The sequence below is a fragment of the Dromiciops gliroides genome, chromosome 3 (genome assembly GCF_019393635.1).
Source record: "Dromiciops gliroides isolate mDroGli1 chromosome 3, mDroGli1.pri, whole genome shotgun sequence".
Classification (NCBI taxonomy): Eukaryota; Metazoa; Chordata; class Mammalia; order Microbiotheria; family Microbiotheriidae; genus Dromiciops; species Dromiciops gliroides.
This window is the reverse complement of record NC_057863.1, coordinates 391,800,567-391,819,901: the sequence shown is the minus strand read 5'-3', so window position 1 is coordinate 391,819,901 and position 19,335 is coordinate 391,800,567.

Sequence of the window (19,335 nt, the reverse complement as noted above, 5' to 3'; positions counted from 1 at the left end):
TCTACATTTGTGTCATAGTTATTTGTCTTATCCCTTTCCCATTAGGAATTCTTTAAGAGGACAACCTATGGCAAATTTCTCATTATATCCCCAGCATTTAGCACCATAGCTCTGTATACAGTGGATGCTTAATAACTGCTTGCTGTTGTTGAACTGAATTAAGAACATTTTGAAATGGAAAAATGTAATAGTCTGAATTTGTCATGCTCTGTTTTAACTTACATTGAAATGCTGAAAAGAACTGTAAGAGAGAGACAGAAAAAGGGAAAGAGAAGGTTAAGAGGTGGGGAGAGAGAAGGGGTGGGGAGGGATAGAGAAAGAGAAGAGGGAGAAGTAGTAAATATAGGAGGATGATAACATAGATTAAAAATAAATAACAAATCCAAAGGGGACAGAGAATACAAGCTCGTTATAAAAATCAGCATGAATCAAGATTTGTTATTGAATACCCTGATACTCAAATATCAATTAATTGATTTTATCTTCAAAGACAATGTCTGTGCTGTTTCAAAATGACTTGTTTAAAAACACATTTGACAGTTCAAAGATAAAGGAAAAGGAAAAATGGCATCACTTATAAGCTCCTTTTATCCATTATTTCTGCCTTAATTCAGTGTTCAATCTTTTGAGAAACCACAAAATTATTTCCCAGTCCTAGAAGTGCACTTCCTCCCTGCTTTAACTGATACTACCCCTCCCCAGAAACCCAAATATTTTACAACAGTCACTAATACATGAAGTCCCTTACAAAGCCTATTCCATAGCGTTTTTTAAACCATTTGATCATATTTATTCTTTTTTATAATAAACATTTTATTTAAAGTTTTGAGTTCTAAATTCTATCCTTCCTTCCCTCCCTCCCTTCCACCAATCCCCGCCCCCCAGGCAGTAAGCAATCAGATAAAGGTTATACATGTGCAATTATGTAAAATATTGCCATTGTAAGAATTATTGTGATTTGGGGGACCCCATCTTGGCTAAAATTAGAAAGCCTCGGGCATGCTTGAACAGCTCCCTCTGCCCCAGGCACACCCCACTATGTGTGGAAAGCCTCAGCATGCCACAGCCAGCAGGGATATGCACAGAAAACCCAAGCACTGGGCTCCCTCAAGTCAAGCTGGAATATGCAAGGAAACCCTGTGCCCTGGCCAGCCTTGAACGCCGCCCCTAAGGGTGCCAGCGAAATAGCTAGGTGTATTTGGGAGATCGGCTGGGTTTCCTGTGAGAGAAGGTTTTTTTTTTTTTTATTCTGGGGGGTAGAGAAGGGAGAGAGTAGAGAGAAGACATGATGAGAGTAGAAAAGAGTGAAAAGAGTTTGCAGCAGCAGGCGATTGAGCTAAAAGCGGACGCACAGGTGGACAGAAAGAGTGAAATGTGAGACAGCTGAGTCTGGTGGGCGAGTTTCAGGTCATATGTCCTACTTGTCTTTGTCCCTATTTCTAAATTTGTTCCCACATCAATAAACCCTGGGGGTTTTTTGTTTGTTTGTTTATCTGAAAAGAGGCTTTTTAATCTCCTTTCTTATTAGTCCGGGAGAAATGATTGGGGAGGGGACAGTGTGGAAGAAATCCCACATTAAATTTGGCCCATACAGATTGGTGGCCCTTACAGGGCTTAACAAACCTGGGGGATCTTAAAAAAAAAAAAACTTACACCATATTGGTCATTTTGTACAAAAAAACTCAATAAAAGGGGGAAAAAGAAAGAAATAAATTGAAAAATAACATATTTCAATCTGGGTTCAATCAATATCAGGTCTTTCTTTGGAGGTGGATAATATACTTCATCATTTGTCCTTTGGGATTGTCTTGGATCATTGTATTGTGTAGACCCTTCTCATTAGAGGCTTAGGATCTAAGTTAAAGCCCGACTGGTTATGAATATGGGTTGTTACAGTAACTTAGGCCTAAGTGAGGTACATCACTAACTTTTGGAGGCAAGTTCCTGTAAGAGTATCATGCCTGCCAACCACTGATTCACTCAAATGACCCCAAAGATGGCAATAGACAGTGGTAAACAGAGGTAGCATCATTGCCAGAAATAGGGTACTGAAGCTGGATAGAACAAGGGTTTTTGTGCATCATGTCTTGGATCCTCAGTAAAATCACCTTCTTAATAATATTCCTGACTGAAGTCTGCATTTGAAGACCTTTAGGGATGGGAAAACTATTTCACTTTGAGTTAGCTCTGATTGCTAAGAAATGCTTGAGCTGGTCTTTTTTGCATGTGCATCATTTCTTAGGTCTTCAGTAAGATTACAAAACTTCAAAATTGAAAAGAACCTCAGAGATCATCTAGCCTAACGTGTTTGAAGAAAAATCCTTTTTTAATGACATTCATGACCAATACTTCCATCTGAAGTCATCCAGGGCTGGGGAATACACTCTCTACTAAAACAATCCATTTCACTTTGGGATGGCTCTTATTGTTGGGAAACGTTTGCTTTAAAATGAGTGGAAATCTTACTACCAGCATCTTCAACCTAGCGATCAGCAAGTTTTGACCTCTATGGCCAAGCAAAACAAATATAATCCCTTGTCTTCATAACAGCCACTCAAAAGCTTTATGAGGGCTCTTAAGCCTCTTTATGGTATAGCATTCATTCTAACACCCACCCAACATCTTGGCTGCCTTCCTCTAAATGTATCCCAGGTCATCAATGTCCTATGATTTCAGTAATTCCTTCAAACCTAATGTTTTGACAGAGTCGTCTTCATGTGTGAAAAGCAACAAATTTCATGTTTTGTTGGAAATATATTAATGATCAAATTTTCCACTTCATCATATTTACATACTCAGGCTGACATATTGGACAAGGCATATGGGATGAATAATTAACCTTTATAGCATTTAATTCATTAAATTAAGTGTGATTGAATAGAGGGATGAAAGGGAACACTGAAAAGAATATCAGAGAAATGGGACATCATTCTCAGAGAGGGACAGCCCTAACTATATAGATGGATTAGTCAGCCTCTTAGATTATATAATTTGAGGAATAGTACAAATTTTTCCTATTAAAAGTTTATTTCCTCCACAGATATCTTCAGGGGAATAAAATTCTTATTATTCAAAATTCATTCTTTCAGGGATGAGATACTTTTCTTCAAGAAACCAATCCAACAATATTCAGTAAGTCCTCCTATATATAAGGCACAGTCTAGGCACCAAGAATTACAAAGATAATATGAAAAACTGCACATGCCCTCAATGAGTTTCTATTTCATTGGGATGGCACAAAGTATAAACAGATAAGTATATACTTGACTATTTGAAGAGTAGAGGGGACTAACACCTGACACCATAAGCTGAGTCTTGAAGGAAGCTAGCAATCTTAAGAGAAAGAGGTGAGGAGGGAGTGCAAAAGTACAGAAGTGGGAGATTGAATAGTAGATTTGAAGAATGGGTTGGCCAGTTTGCCTGGAATGTAGAGTGATTGAAGGTGAGTAATGTTCAAGAGGCCAGCAAAGTTAAGCTACAACTAGATTATGAAGGACTTTAAATACAAACAGAAGCCTGTCCTTTTTTCCAGTGGTAGTAAGTTTCTTGAGCATGAGAGTGAGATGGTAAGAATTATGATTTCAAATATCTTTGGGAAAAGAAGAAAATAACAATACTATCACAAAGTTTATCATAATATCCTCATGGATAAAGAAATATGGACTGTTTGATAACACCTATAATTAAGTGAATTTATAGATCATTCAACATCTATGAGCTAGGAATTCTTTCCTTTTTCTTTTTTCTTTTTTTTTGGTGAGGCAATTGGGGTTAAGTGACTTGCCCAGGGCCACACAGCTAGTAAGTGTCAAGTGTCTGAGGTCGGATTTGAACTCAGGTCCTCCTGACTCCAGGGCCGGTGCTCTATCCACTGTGCCACCTAGCTGCCCCATGTGCTAGGAATTCTCAAGAATGTATCAGTACTTGACCAGAGGAAGGTCTTTAGTGGTAGTCCACAGGGCAATTTCCTTGGTCTGATCCAACTTAATATTTTTGTATGGATGAAGACACAGAACACTCTGCCATGTCTGCTTATGTAACTTCTCTGATTCTTGAATTTTTCATCTTTAAAATGAGTAATTTGGGGGGCAGCTAGGTGGCACAGTGGATAGAGTACCGGCCCTGGAGTCAGGAGTACCTGAGTTCAAATCTGGCCTCAGACACTGTACACTTACTAGCTGTGAGACCCTGGACAAGTCACTTAACCCCAATTGTCTCACTAAAAAAAAAAAAAGAAGAAAGAAAAAGGAAAAAAAATGAGTAATTTTTAATTGATGATGGCTAAGATCCTTTCCAGTTCTAACTACCACCTTATGACTTTTAGCATTGATTAGTTTATAAAGTTAATTAGTTGTAAGTCAATCAACAAGCATTTACTAACAACTTACTTTGTAACATCGAATCATGGAACTGGAAGGGACCTTAGAGGTCATCTAGCTCAATCTCCTTTTATAAGTGAAAACACTAAAGCAAAGAGATATTCAATGCCTTTCCTAAGGGCACACAGCTAAGTTAGTAACAGAGTTTGAATGAAACCCAAGGCTCCTGATTTCCTGTAAAGTGCTCCTACCACTACCCCTAATTCCATTCAAACACCCAAAAAGGCAGCAACAAAAAAAAAAACTACCAAAGCTACATCTTCATCTAAAAACCCAAAGCATCAGTAATTTATCATACATAGAGGCAAAACACTGGCCTTCTAAAGTCAACAATGAGTGGAATCTACCCCTTCAGTAACATAGCCATCCTTACTCTGAGGAAAACAACCCTAAATCTTGACAATGGGTCAAAAGCATCATCATTGCATTAGAAGGACATCACAATAACACAACAAGAGGTCTTATTACACATTATGAACCAGTGATCTGCAAAATTAAATTCTTCTTTTTAAAAGACATCTGTGTGTTTTAAAAAAAGGAAACACAATAGGACTGAGACCAGTTAAGAATTGCACCCAGCCAGCGATCTTATTTGACTACTTTCAAGCCAATGGGGAAAATGAGCTTTGTAATTGGAATTGTGCTGCAGATACACTTAACTGCAGAACTGAGGCCAGGCAACAGTGGCCCCCTTCAAAGAGCTCATTTACTTGACAACTGAAATGTTTTTGAAAAGGAAAAAGAGAAATCATTCAGGATGGAATTACAAGTGGACCCTGGGTCACACAAATGATTTGTCTCCAAGAATTCAATGTAAGAATCAAATTTCACTTGATTTTCTTTGCTTGTATTTCTTTCTCACAAGTTTAGGCTAAAGTACAAAACAGACACAAAGGCTGTGATGAGCAGGCCGGCCCTCAAAAAAATCCAAAATTGACTGTTAGTTTTTGTTGTCTCCTTTCCCCACTCCCCTTTCATCCTTCCTTCCTGACCTTTCATCACAACAAGGCCCAGAGATCTCGAACCCCCAACCCTGCACACACATAAGAACCCTATCTCCTTCCTCCTTTCATTATAAGGATATGCATCCCCTGCCCATACGGGTCATTTCCTTACTGTTTTGAAAGGTATCTGGACAGGTCAATGCTTGACTTCAATAAGTGAATGTCTGAAGGTAGAAAGTCTCCATGACTGCACCTTGTTATGGAGGACAGACTACTGGATTTGGAGTATAAGGAACTAAGTTAAAATCTCATTTCTTCTACTTACTACCTGAATGGCTTTGGGGAAAACACCTATCTAAGCTTTAGTTCTTCATCTATAAAATAAGAGGGTTGGTCTCACAGAAAAGATTCTTAGAACAACTTATGCCATATTCCATAATCAATTCAAAATGGATATGTGACTTTAATATCAAAGAGCATATGATAAAAATTAGAATAGAAGTTCATATGCCTTTCACAAGTATAGGTAATAGATGTTTAACTAAATAAAATATATAGGCAATTACAAAAGATAAAAGATTATTTTAATTACATGATATTGAAAAGTTTCTGTACAAATAAGATTTGTACATCTAAGGCAAGAAGAAACAATAGAATGGGGAAAATATTTACATTGAATTTCTCAGATAATGGTTTCTTATTCAAGATATATAATAATCCATATATACCACATATATGGATGGAATATATACAAAATTAATAGTCAATCTCCAATATACAAGAGTCAGAGGATATGAAAAAATAATTCTCAAAGAAAGAGAATCATATTAAAAATGCTTCAAATAACTAATAACAGGAGAAATGTAAGTCAAAACAACCTTGAAGTTTTAACATAACCCAAGCAATTGGAAAAGATGACAAAAAGTAAGAATAGTCAATGTTGGAAGGGTTGCAGAAAGATAAATAATAATGCATACTGGTGTATTATTGGTAGAACTATGAATAAATACAACCATTTTGGAAAGAAATTTGGATTTCAACAAATAAAATTATTAAATTTTCTATGCCCTTTGATCCAGAGATTGCGATACAAAGCACATACTCCATGAAAGTCACTGATAAGAATTAAGTCCCTATGTACACCAAAATATTCATAGCAGAATGCATGATAAAGAATTGAATCAAAGTAAATGTCCATTGAGAAATGCCTGAACATATTGTGGTTCATGATTATAATTGAATGTTTCTGTACTGTAAGAAATTATTAATATGATGAATGCAGAGAAACATGGAATTATTTATATAAACTGATTGTTGTTTTTGTTTGTCCTTCTTGAAGAAGGCCATGACATCAGGGAGTGTCATGACTTGCACTGAATCGGATTTAAGTGAGAGAGAACTGTGCCAGGTTGCCAACCTCATCATCTGGGTCCAGTGGCAAGACAGATAACATGACTACTGGAGATGGCCCCAGATGTTGAAGGTAATTGGGGTTAAGTGATTTGCCTTGGATCACACAGCTAGCTAATAAGTGTCTGAGGTGAAATTCGAACTCAAGTCCTCTTGACTCCAGAGCCAGTGCCCTCTCCACTGCACCACCTAGCTGCCCCATATGAACTAATACAGTAGGTAGTAAGCAGACCCAAGAAAATGCAATGACTGCAAAGTATAAATGGCAAGAACAACCACCACAAAATAATCAAAAATGAATGTTGAAAAATTACATAGAATAAGCATGGCCCTAAAGAAAAATGAGAAGACATTCCCCTGTCACTTCTTTGCAGAAGAGGGAAGTCCATGAGTATTGAACATGGCATATATTCTCAGACTTTTTCCATGTATTTATCCTTTTTGTTGATTTGTTTTCTTTTTTCTTTAAAAAAAAATTCATTACGTGGGATGACTATATGGGAGGAGGGTGGAGAAATTTAATTGATGGGTCAACAAAGTTTATTAAATAAAAAAGAGAGGTTGAACTAGATGATTTCTAAGGTCCCTTACCACTCTGAAATCTGTGATCTCCTGGACCTACAATCTGTAATTCTATAACAGTTCTGCAAATAATGTTCCTGTGTCTATACATTGTCCTCCCAACCAAATTATGACATTTTTGAGGACATTACTGTTGTCTTATAAGCCTCAATATCACATTGCATACTGGTAAAGGCTTCTTAGGTATTATCTGATTGTTTATCATCCTGTGATAACTGGGTTTCTGTTCATTTATATCAACAAGCCTAAATTTTGAAGGTAAACTGAGGCTTGGTGATACTAGCAGTTCTTCATATCTCTTGTTACCCTACATCAAAGCCTTACTCCAACCTGACCAATTTCCTGACTTGCTTCATATTAGGAAGCTACTGAGTTACTATGAAACAAACTTGTTTCCTTCTGGTTTCTTAATATATTTTGAACACATTAGGATGTAATAATAGAGAGAGCACTCAGCTGGTAAGTCAAGAGTTGTCAGTTCTAACTAACCATGGCACTAAATGTGAATTAGGGTAAATCACTTCCTCTCTTTGCCTTTAACTTCTTGATTTATAAAATGAGGCACTAGACTAGATGATAAATGTAGGAAGTAATTAATAAGCATTTATTATGAAGTGCTTACTATGTGCTCTAAAAGCTTAAAATTATAAGCTACAATTAAGAAAATTATTTCATGGGGGCAGCTAGGTGGCACAGTGGATAAAGCACTGACCCTGGATTCAGGAAGACCTGAGTTCAAATCCAGTCTCAGACACTTGACACTTACTATCTGTGTGAACCTGGGAAAGTCACTTGACCCTCATTGTCCTGGGAAAAAAATTCATACTCACAGTATTAGTTATTGTTTTATTTACCCTAACCCCATGGAACTCTTAATTTTATTCAGTGGCTATTCAGAGGATACAAATACTCATTATCATGGAGTAGTTTTATAACATTGTTTTCATTTACTTATGTTGTTTCCATAGGATCATAAATCCAGTGCTAGAAAGGACCTTAGAGGATATCTATTTCAATTACCTCATTTTGTAGGTATGGAAACTAAGTGCAAGAGAAGTCAAATAATTCATCATTGGTCACACAGGTGGTAAGTGACAGACATGGGATTTCAGTCTCATTTATCTAGTTCAAGATCCACTACGATGACCGATTGTACAGCTGTTCTCATGGACATTTTAACCATCCTCTACAACACTGCCAAAATGATATTCTAAAACACAGGTATAACTATATAATTCCATTATCTAATGGAAGGAAGGAAGGAAGGAAGGAAGGAAGGAAGGAAGGAAGGAAGGAAGGAAGGAAGGAAGGAAGGAAGGAAGGAAGGAAGGAAGGAAGGAAGGAAGGAAGGAAGGAAGGAAAAAGGAGAAATGAAGGAAAGAAGGAAAAAAAAAACCAAACACGCACATGCGCGCGCGCACACGCACACACACACACACACACACACACACCAAAAAACCAACTTGTTTTTTAATTGCACACTCATGTTTCAGGCACTGTGCTAAGTACTGGAGGTACAAATAAAGAAAAAAGACAGTCCCTACCCTCAGAGACCATAGTCTAATTGGGGAGACTATATGCAAACAACTGTGTACAACTATATACAAGATAAATTGAAAATAATCAATGGATAGAAGTCACTAAAATTAGATGTATTGGGAAAGACTTTCTGTGGAAGGTGAGATTTTGGATGGGACTTGAAGGAAGTTGGGGAATCCCAGAGGCAAAAATGAAAAGGGAAAGTACCAGCATTCCAGCCATGAGAGGCAGACTGTCAAAATACTCAATTAGAAGAGGGAACCTTGGGGGCAGCTAGGTGGCACAATGGATAAAGCACCAGTCCTGGCTTCAGGAGGACCTGAGTTCAAATCTGGCCTCAGACGTTTGACACTTAACTAGCTGTGTGACCCTGGGCAAGTCACTTAGCAAGTTACTTAACCATTATTGCCCCACCAAAAAAAAGGAAAAAAAGAAGACTATGGAACCTTCTGTTTGATCAACAGTAAAGATTCAAGTGTCACTAAATCAGAACACATAGGAAGGTTGGGAATAAGGGTAGGGTGGGTATAAAATATAAAAAAAAATGGAAATGAAGAGGGCAGGTTGTGAAGTGTTTTGAATGTCAAATATATTTTAATGCCACTGCCTGGCATTTTAAAATACCTTTGACACAGAAATTGACAGCCAATATGAATAAAACTAAATTAAATACCACAATCTCTCTATGTCTTATAATATTCTCATATAGCATGATTTTCTTTTTTTTTAATTATGAAAGTATTTTATTATTTTCCAGTTACATGTAGAGATAGTTTTCAACATTTGTTTTATGAGATTACTAGTTTCAATTTTTCCCTCCCTCCCCTTCCTCCCCACCAAGACAGCAAGTAATCTGATATATGTTATAAATGTACAATACCATTAAACATATTTCTGCATTAGTCATGTTATAAGAGAAGAATCAGAGGAAAAAGAAATAACCTCAAAGAAGAAAAACAGCACCAAAAACAGAAGAAATACTATTGTTCAATCTGCATCTATATTCCACGGTTCTTTTTTTTCTGGATTTGGAGAGCCTTTTCCATCATGAGTCCTTTGAAACTATCTTGTATCATTATATTGCTGAGAAGAATTAAGTCTATCACAGTTGATCAACACAAAATGTTGATGATACTGTGTACAATGTTCTCCTGGTTCTGCTCATCTCACTCATCATCAGTTCATGCAAGTCCTTCCAGGTTTCTCTGAACTCCTGCTCATCATTTCTTACAGCACAGTAGAATTCCATTACATTCATATACCACAATTTGTTCAGCCATTCCCCATTTGATCCATTCCTTGCCACCACAAAGAGAATATAGCATGTTTTTCAGCTCTAATCAAAATAGCTGATGGATTAATTCAGAATCAACCTGTTATAGCAACAAATATTTTCCTTAATATAGTTTTCTGGTACCTAGGTAATTCAGTGCAATTTCTTTTTTGTTTGTTTTTTGTGGAGGGGGTTTTGTGTTTGTTTTGGTTTTTTCATGGGGCGATGAAAGTTAAGTGACTTGCTCAAGGTCACTCAGCTAGTAAGTATCGAGTGTCTAAGGCCGGATTTGAACTCAGGTCCTCCTGAATCCAGGGCCAGTGCTTTATCCACTGCACCACCTAGATGCCCCCCAGTGCAGTTTCTAAGACATGCCATGTTTATAAGATGCCATGTTCTCTACTATTTCATATCTAGTATACACTGGGCATCATTACTTCCAGCAGGAAAAAACATTATATATAACTGTTGCCATTTGAAATCTATGAAATGATCATATTCTCAGACACCAAAAGGACAGATTTGGAGATGATGTGGTGAAAGCAAACATCTTTATTGTTAAATCAAGCCATGACTGAAGAGGAATATACAGTTATAGTTACCAGTATTTAATCATAATACTTATGCTGAGAGCTATAAATTATTTCATCTGGAGACTATATTGAGGAAAATATTTGTTGCTCTAACAGGTTGATTTTAGGTTACTCCATCAGCTATTTTGATTAGAACTATATGAAGATAAGTTGAACAGGTTTTGTGGAGAGTGTCAGAGCAGTCCAACAATACATAAATTATTCAATGAATGAGGTCATCTAATCTCCAAAAGAGTCCTACCCCTCAGGAGTTGAAAAGAAGGAGAAATAGATCCTGGATGAAGGGCACCATAGAGATGCAATGTTGGGGCTGGTGAACTGGAGCTGGGAAAAAGTAAAGGTTCCTGCTACACATAGCACAGGCCTGTGAAGCAACATGAAATGAGAGGTGCAAGGCAAGCAATCTCTTCACTGGCACAGGGAGGAAATGTGCCTCTTCCAACATGTCAGTGCCCTGGGAAAAGTTACCAATATCCTGCTCTACTTAAATCTCTGTTCATATTTTATCATTTCAACTCCAGTTGCCTTTCAAATAAGTATGCCCCCTCTCTTCAGTTTCTGCCATCCTGAACCTCTATTAAGGAAATCTTTCTAAGAGGTAAAGAATCTTACATGGAATTGCTACAGAAGGCTTTGCCTAACTTAATACAACATGCACAGGTCTTTATCAACTGTTGAGGACTTTATTTTTAAGATTACAGGGCCAGTGTTAAGTAGAGGTATAAATATATAGGGCAGAACCTTCTAGAAATAAGACCTAGAGGCACTGCCCAAATAAGGGCTTAGCTCTATTTTAAGGGAATGAATGCATAGCTTGTAGGGACCTTGACAATCTTCCAAGTATTCCAAGTTGAGCAGCAGCAGAGCAAGGTACAAGTTAGTAAGGAGTGCTGCTGAATTGAGAGTTTCCCAACAATGGATGTACAGACAGCTATAGAACTCATTTTTAAGTAACCTTAACCAGGAGTAAAGGAGGTGAGCCAGCATGAGCAAAGAAGCCAGACAACTTAAGCACTGCTGAAAACTGGAAAGAGTTGCAAAATTCTGAGTATAGTCCGTGTGTTTGGCTCCTGCCACATCCCAAAAACAAACCAGAACTCCTGTAAGAAAGAACTAGTAAGGTGAGCTACTCCCCTTCAGAACTGTACAATACTCATATTCAAAAAGAGAGCATCTGCACCATGGCTGCAAATAATCCACCCACCTTGAGTTGATCTTAAAAATTTAGCCACAATTAAAAGAGAAAAAAAGGAAATCTGTAGCAGAGACACGGTGTCTGCAAAGCAGCTGCCCTGGGTAACAGATGCTGAAAGCATCAGCAGTGATCTGTTATTCTTACAAGCGGCAACAGAGCTCCCAACAGGCATAGAACAACAGAATTAATGGATTGGAAAGTGAGAGTCTAATGTACGAGCTCTCAAAATTCCCCAGACTAGCCAACGCATTGTGCATATCCAGTAAGTTACTGCTATCAGTTTCAAGGTAGATGCAATATCACTGGGGAAAAGACAAACCAAAATGGAGGGGAGAGCAAAGGAAAGTGAGGTCAATACCACTTCAATAAGGCAAAATACCATTTCCATGAAAATCTTTTTTGAGCTTCAGTAAAACAAATATTACTTACACAATCAGCCTCAAAAAAAAAACATAATAATATAGCAAATAAGCAAAAGTCTGCCCAGTTCAACTGCTTGACAGTTAAATCATTTTTTATTGAATTCAAGTTTCATGGATCATTAGAGGACTGGAGGCAGAATTTCAGTAGATTCTTGTGGACTAATGAGAGTTCAGTAAATTGTTTTCTTACAGATTCTTTGTTCTCTTTCTGAAAGTCACAGGCAAATTTGGTTTGTGTAATTTCTTTTCTGGATGTTTTATTTAAAAAAAACAATTTAATTGAGTCTAATTTATTTCCATTATTATAATATTCTAGTCGCTTATATTCCCCTAATACATTTTTGACACTAATAAAAATATGTGAGCATCAGCCTAAGTAGCACAACCTCCTACGCTTGTTATTGAACATTAATCAAATGTTCTCTAAACATTGTTTCCTCAACTGCCTACAGAAAGACATGGAATTGTCCTTTCAAGAAGGTAATCATCCAAATGAAAAAGAACTTAAAAACATGAACATCAGATAATAAATTTAAAGAGGGAAGGGGCTTGGAGGTCATGTAATCCAACCTCCTCATTCTACTGATGAGATTAGACTAAAAAAAATTTTAAACCTCATTTCAAGGGCCACCTTTCCTGGTACCCCCAGATGATAGCACCATCTCCTCTGATATTACCTTCTGTATTTATCTTATATGTGACATATATGTTGTCTTTCCAATTACAATGTAAGCTCCCTGATGGCAATGTGTGTTTTTTTTCTTTTCCTTTCTATTGCCAATGCTTAGCACATAATAAACATTTAATAAATGCTTCTTAATTGAGAGATTGAAACTGAGAACAGTATAGGTTAAGTGATTTGTCCAAGACAACCAGAAGAATAAATAGGAAATGGGGCAGCTGGATAGAGCACAGTGGATAGAGCACTGGCCCTGGAGTCAGGAGTACCTGATTTCAAATCCGGCCTCAGACACTTAACACTTACTAGCTGTGTGACCCTGGGCAAGTCACTTAACCCCAATTGCCTCACAAAAAAAAAAAAAGAATAAATCGGAAATAAGGGAAGAATTTAGGAGACACTGAGCAAGAACAGTAAATGTCATCTTTTGGAAAGGGTAACGATGGCCTTTCCCACTGATGGTCAGTGTGCTTTCTATTGTGCTACCTTTCCTATACGAATTTGAGCTAGTATTATATTTATGGCTCAAATGTCATCTGCTTGGTAAAGGTAATCACAACAACCAGATCAGGCCCAAAATGGCGTATAATCTATTTTGACTTTCAATCGAAAATGATGGACCTAGGCATCACACTAGAGTGATCTCAGAACAAGAAAGCTCCAACGAGTACCACTTCCACATTACTAGCAACATGTGTTCTTCACTCCCCAACAGAGGGAAACTCCAGATTTCTCCATGGACTACAGGTTGTCTACTCTCTCTCTCTCTCTTTTTTTTTTTTTTTTGGTGAGGCAATTGGGGTTAAGTGACTTGCCCAAGGTCACACAGCTAGTAAGTGTTAAGTGTCTAAGGCCAGATTTGAACTCGGGTACTCCTGAATCCAGGGCCAGTGCTCTATCCACTGTGTGCCATCTAGCTGCCCCAAGGTTGTCTACTCTCAAAAGTGATTATCATTTTCATGCTTAACTCCTTGTACCTAAACATTGGTGTGAGTCAGCAGGTCTAGTTTTGTGCCCCAGCTCTACCATTTATAAACTGAGCAATCATGAGCAAGTAATTCAGTCCGCCTCAGCCTCAGGTTCCCCATCTGTAAATGGGAGGGATGATATGTGCTATTCAGTCATTGTTAGAAAGTACTACGTAAACTACGAAGGCACAAGACCATAGATCTTGAGCTGAAAGGGACTAAGAAGGTTACCTAGTCAAGCTCATTTTATAAATGAGAAAACTGAGTTCCAGGAAGTAACTTTCCAAAGACCACACAGGCACTGAGTAGGATTTGAATTCAAGCCTTCTGACCTTAGAATTGGTGTGTTTTCTATTGTGTCACAAGTGCTATATAAATATGAATTGTTATTATAATTATGCCCTGAGTGGCATCTGCATGCACAAGATAATCACAAAAACCAGACCAGACCCAAGGCAAAACTGTGAGGTTGGCAAAATTCAGCATTCATGACCTTCCAACTCCCAGTTCAATGCCTCTCCCCTCCATACTTCAAGTCTTTCCTTTCCCTCAAGCACTATCCTTTGTCTCATCCCATAATATTCTTACCTCCCAGGCATCCAACACATGGCCAACAGGCCAGATGCAGCTCCCTTGACCCCAAGGTGCTAATTAGCCAGCAGGTAGGAAGACCAAAAGAGTTTATCTGCCTGTTGCTACTGTTGTATAACTAACTGACCCAAGGCAAAATAAAAGAAGGCTTGGATTACTCATTAATTCTACTTAAATCCAAATACTTAATTATATAATTATGCAGCAGCCCCATCTCATAGAGTTTTCCAATCATCAGAGTTATAACTAGGAATTTGCACCTGGAATAAATTGGGGTGAGGGGAGAATGTTAATGAACAGTCCAGTTTATCTGAATCATTGGGTTTATCAAGAGGCATGGTGTGGGATAAGACTGGAAAAATGGGGCTCAGAAGGTGGGGAAGAAGAAAGTGAAAATAAAATTGGATTTAAGGTCAAAGAGTCTGGGATCAGCTCTCAGTGCTGCTATTTGCTAGCTATTTGACCCTGAGCAAGTCTCTTTATCATTCTGAGCCTCGGTTTTCCCATATGTAAAACAATCAGGTTGTTCTAAATGAGGAGTGCTTTACCTTTTTTGTGTTAAGGACCCCTTTGGCAGTCTAGAGAAATTTATGGACCCTTCTCAGAATAATGTTTTTAAATGTATGAAATAAAATGCATAAAATTACAAAGCATAGAATTACAAAGGAAACAATTAAATTGAAATAAAGATGTAATTGCTTTTCCTGCCCACGTTCACAGATCCGCAGAAATCTGTGCACAGATTCCTTGTTTGAACCCCAAGTTAAGAACTCCTTTCAGCCCTGAATATTACAATAAACATTTGGGACCTACTCCATCTTTGTATCTCAAGATGCAAGTAGGTGGCTACTTACTTCACCTACAACACTTTTAATAGTGGCTACTCCAGGGGACCATTCCTATGTCTAAAATCCCTTTTATCCCAGTACTTGATTTTAAAGAAAGCTGGCCACTTGGTGATAGAAGTGGGAGAGAAGGGCAGACATTTTTGCCTGTTCCCCCTTTCTCTCACTTCCCCAATTAGAGGAAGGTTGTGCATACTCACAAATGGTAATGCTACAGCAGAAAGAGTGCAGGTCTTGGAGTAAGAGGAAGTGGGTTCTAACCTCAGTTCTGTCCCTTACTACCTGTGTGAACTTGGGGAAATCATTTAAATTCTCAGGGCCTCACTTTTCTCCAGGATAAAGTGAGGGCAGCTTTCTCAAGTGTAAAGTGGATAAGATGACCTCTGACATCCCTTTCAGCTCTCATTATATGGAACTAAAAGGGCTGTTTTCTCCTCTATTCCAACCATATAAACTTGTTCTCTGTTAAAGCAAGTTGCTCCTGCTATAAAAATGATAAGTTAATTGGGTGGAGGTAGTAGAAAACAGTAAGGGAATGTGCTCTCAGATGGCTTAAAGTAGTTTTCTCAAATTATCTTCATTAAAGTTAAGATTAGATTCCCAGGATGTTTTAGCCTTTGATGTCACTGTGCATATTTGGAGTTGTTTGGAGGAATTAGAGAGTTGACTGCTCCTGCAAATCCTCAGCCTCCTTGTAACCATACCACCCACGGGTCACAACAATTCTCTCACAACTTACCCTGGAAAAGCTTGCAGTGACAATACACAAGAGCTTAATTACAGCCACCTTCGGTGCTCTGATTGCCACCATTCTCAAGTTTCAATCAAAGCAAGAATGTTAGACTCAAAACTGCTTTGTGGGCTAATGATGGCCCTGCCCACCTGACTTCTCTTGACACACTGGTATACTAGAACTATTCTTCTCCTTGAAAAAGAAAGGGGCTTTGCCCATTGCTTGTCCCCACTAAGCCAGAAATCGTACCCCTGTCACTTTGAGGTCAATACAGGTTGAAATACCAAATCAAAGCCTGGCAGGGAAAGGCTTAGGTCATTCTGAAAGAATGAGAAACTAGAAGAAAAAGTTGATTGTCTATTAATTGATCTCCATGGTAAGCCAACACTCTCTGGGGAGCCCATTAAAAGAAAATTATACTTATTTTATCTTAAAGGCAATCTCACCCTTTTTATATCAAACTTCTCTTTCCCTAGTGAAAAGAAGTGAAAATAATTTCAAATTAGTAATGGAGAAAAGAGGAAAATGGATTGGGTTTTGAGGGGTTTTTGCAACAAGCTCAAACAAAATTCTTCACTAGTCCTCCCTTAATTATGAATTATTATTCCCATTATTACTGGAAAATGCTAGCAAATTGGTAAATTAATGGGCTTCAGTTACTCTGAAATGCATTTATGCAATTCAGCAAAGCAGCTACTTTGCACTCATATTCCACTTGGGGTTGCTGCTAAGCCTAGTCACAATGGCCCAATATTTAACATATACAGATTTTGTTCTCCTTGGGACATACTTGACTTCCAGTAAAAGCAATATGCAAAGTCACAAGTGAAATCTTATGTGAATTGGGAGTTTTGCTGATAGCAAGCAAGCAAACAAATATCAACAAGATCCTGAGGCCCCTTTGTTTTCGAACTTGAACTATGTGTATGAATATTAAGGTGAAGATATTTAAGTGATACATTATTCAATATGTGATTTTTTAAAAATAAATGGACAGACAGCATTCAATTATCTCTTCTCTCTAGTTGTCACCTTTGAGATCTGTATGGAGGACATAAAGAGAAAGTTTTGAAGTTTTGCCCAGGAAGCTAAAAGTAAAGAAGCTGAAAAGGTATAGAATTTTCTTTAGCAAAAGTTCCCATTCCAAAAGGGATAAGACAATAGTGATATCAAGAAAAGTAATGATGGTATGAACCAAGTGGATGGCTTCACCCAACTGGTTTTCACCCAAACCACTAGTTGTCCCCGTTTTTCATTACAGGGCTAATTACCAAACATTACATTTCTGATCCATATTGCCTTAGCACCCTAAGCTTCCCAAATCATTTGATAAAAAGAAACTTTCAGTGGGAGAGAAAAAAATGGTTTACAAAACACTCTACCTTTTCCACTTACCCCTTACAGAACAGGCAATGAAGAATAACATAGTAAACTAAACAAGACCAACAAATAAGATTTTATAAGCCAAAAGGATGATATTATGCCCAAATGGATTGCTTTGGGGATAAGGCAGAATCTGCTCCATTCTACTATCCAATTTCCCCCCCTAGTCAAAACTAATCATATGCCAACCTCATTATAAAACCCAAATACAGTGTGTTCCAACTAATGAGCTTTATAAGCCATTATCATGCCATGAGCCATTACCATAATTTCTTCAAGAGAGCACATAATACATTCTCAGATCCTTTAGCCATATTTAGTGTACCTTCCATCAATAAAGCCCACACTTCAGTTATTATTTTCTTCATGGGACAAAATACTTTATATCTCAAATAAGAGCATGATCAGGAAACCAGCTCTCTCAAATATTCCCCCTCCCCAATTTCATCCTTAATCTTTCCCTCTCAATTGGCTCCTTCCCTTTAGCATACTAATATTCACATGTTTCTTTCATGATCAAAACAAAACAAAAGGGAAACCTATTCATTTGGCTTGGCTGTACTCACCCCCTCAAGCTTCCTTCTTTTTCCCCTTCCTTTCATAGGCAAATGGCTAGAATAAATAGTTATAACTATAGCCTTTACTTTCTTTCTCTCTTTTTTTTTTTTTTAGCGAGGCAATTGGGGTTAAGTGACTTGCCCAGGGTCACACAGCTAATAAGTGTTAAGTGTCTGAGGCCGGATTTGAACTCAGGTACTCCTGACTCCAGGGCCGGTGCTTTATCTGCTACACCACCTAGCTGCCCCACAGCCTTTACTTTCTTAATCCTCACTCAACCATTAAACCTTCACAATTGGACTTTTTATCCTACCACTATTCTCTCAAAAGTCACCAGTGACCTCCTAATTAGGAAATAAAGTTGTATTCTATTCTGTGTGTGTGTCTCTCTCAAACTATTAAAAACAATATGAAAGACTTCTCCAAATCACTAAAAATAAGAGAAATGAAAATCAAAATAACTGTAAGGTTTCACCTCATACCCAGTCAATTGACAAAAATGAAAAAAAAAAGATGGTAATAGTCAAAGTTTAAGGGGGATTGTCAGAAGATAGGAAAACTAGTGAATTATTGGTGGAGCAGTGAATCAATATAACCATTTTGGAAAGCAATTTGGAATTACACAAATACCATGATTAATATGTCCATACCCTTTGACTCAAATTCCATGAGTAGTCATAGAGGTCATTAAGAAGAAGAAAATCCCCATATACACCAAAATATTTATAGCAAAACTTTTCATGATAGCAAAGAATTGGAAACAAAGTAGATGCCCACAGATTAGAGAATGGCTAAATAAATCATTGTACATGAATAAAATGACCTATATAACTGTGTTATAAGAAATAGAGTGATAAATACAGAGAATCATGGAAAAACCTACATGAACTGATACAGAGTGAAGTAAACAGAGCCAAGGAAACAGTATACTTAATGACTATAACAATGTAAACAGAAAGAACAAACATCACAAAACAATCAAAAATGAATGTTGCAGGGGCAGCTAGGTGGCACAGTGGATAAAGCACTGGTCCTGGATTCAGGAGGACCTGAGTTCAAATCTGACCTCAGAAATTTGACACTTACTGACTGTGTGACCCTGGGCAAGTCACTTAACCCTCATTGCCCTTGCGGGGGGAAAAAAATAGTGTTGCAAAATTATAAAGAACAAGCATGGCTCAAAAGAAGACATACAAGAAAATACCCCTATTCCAACCTTTTGCAGACATAGAAGGTCCACA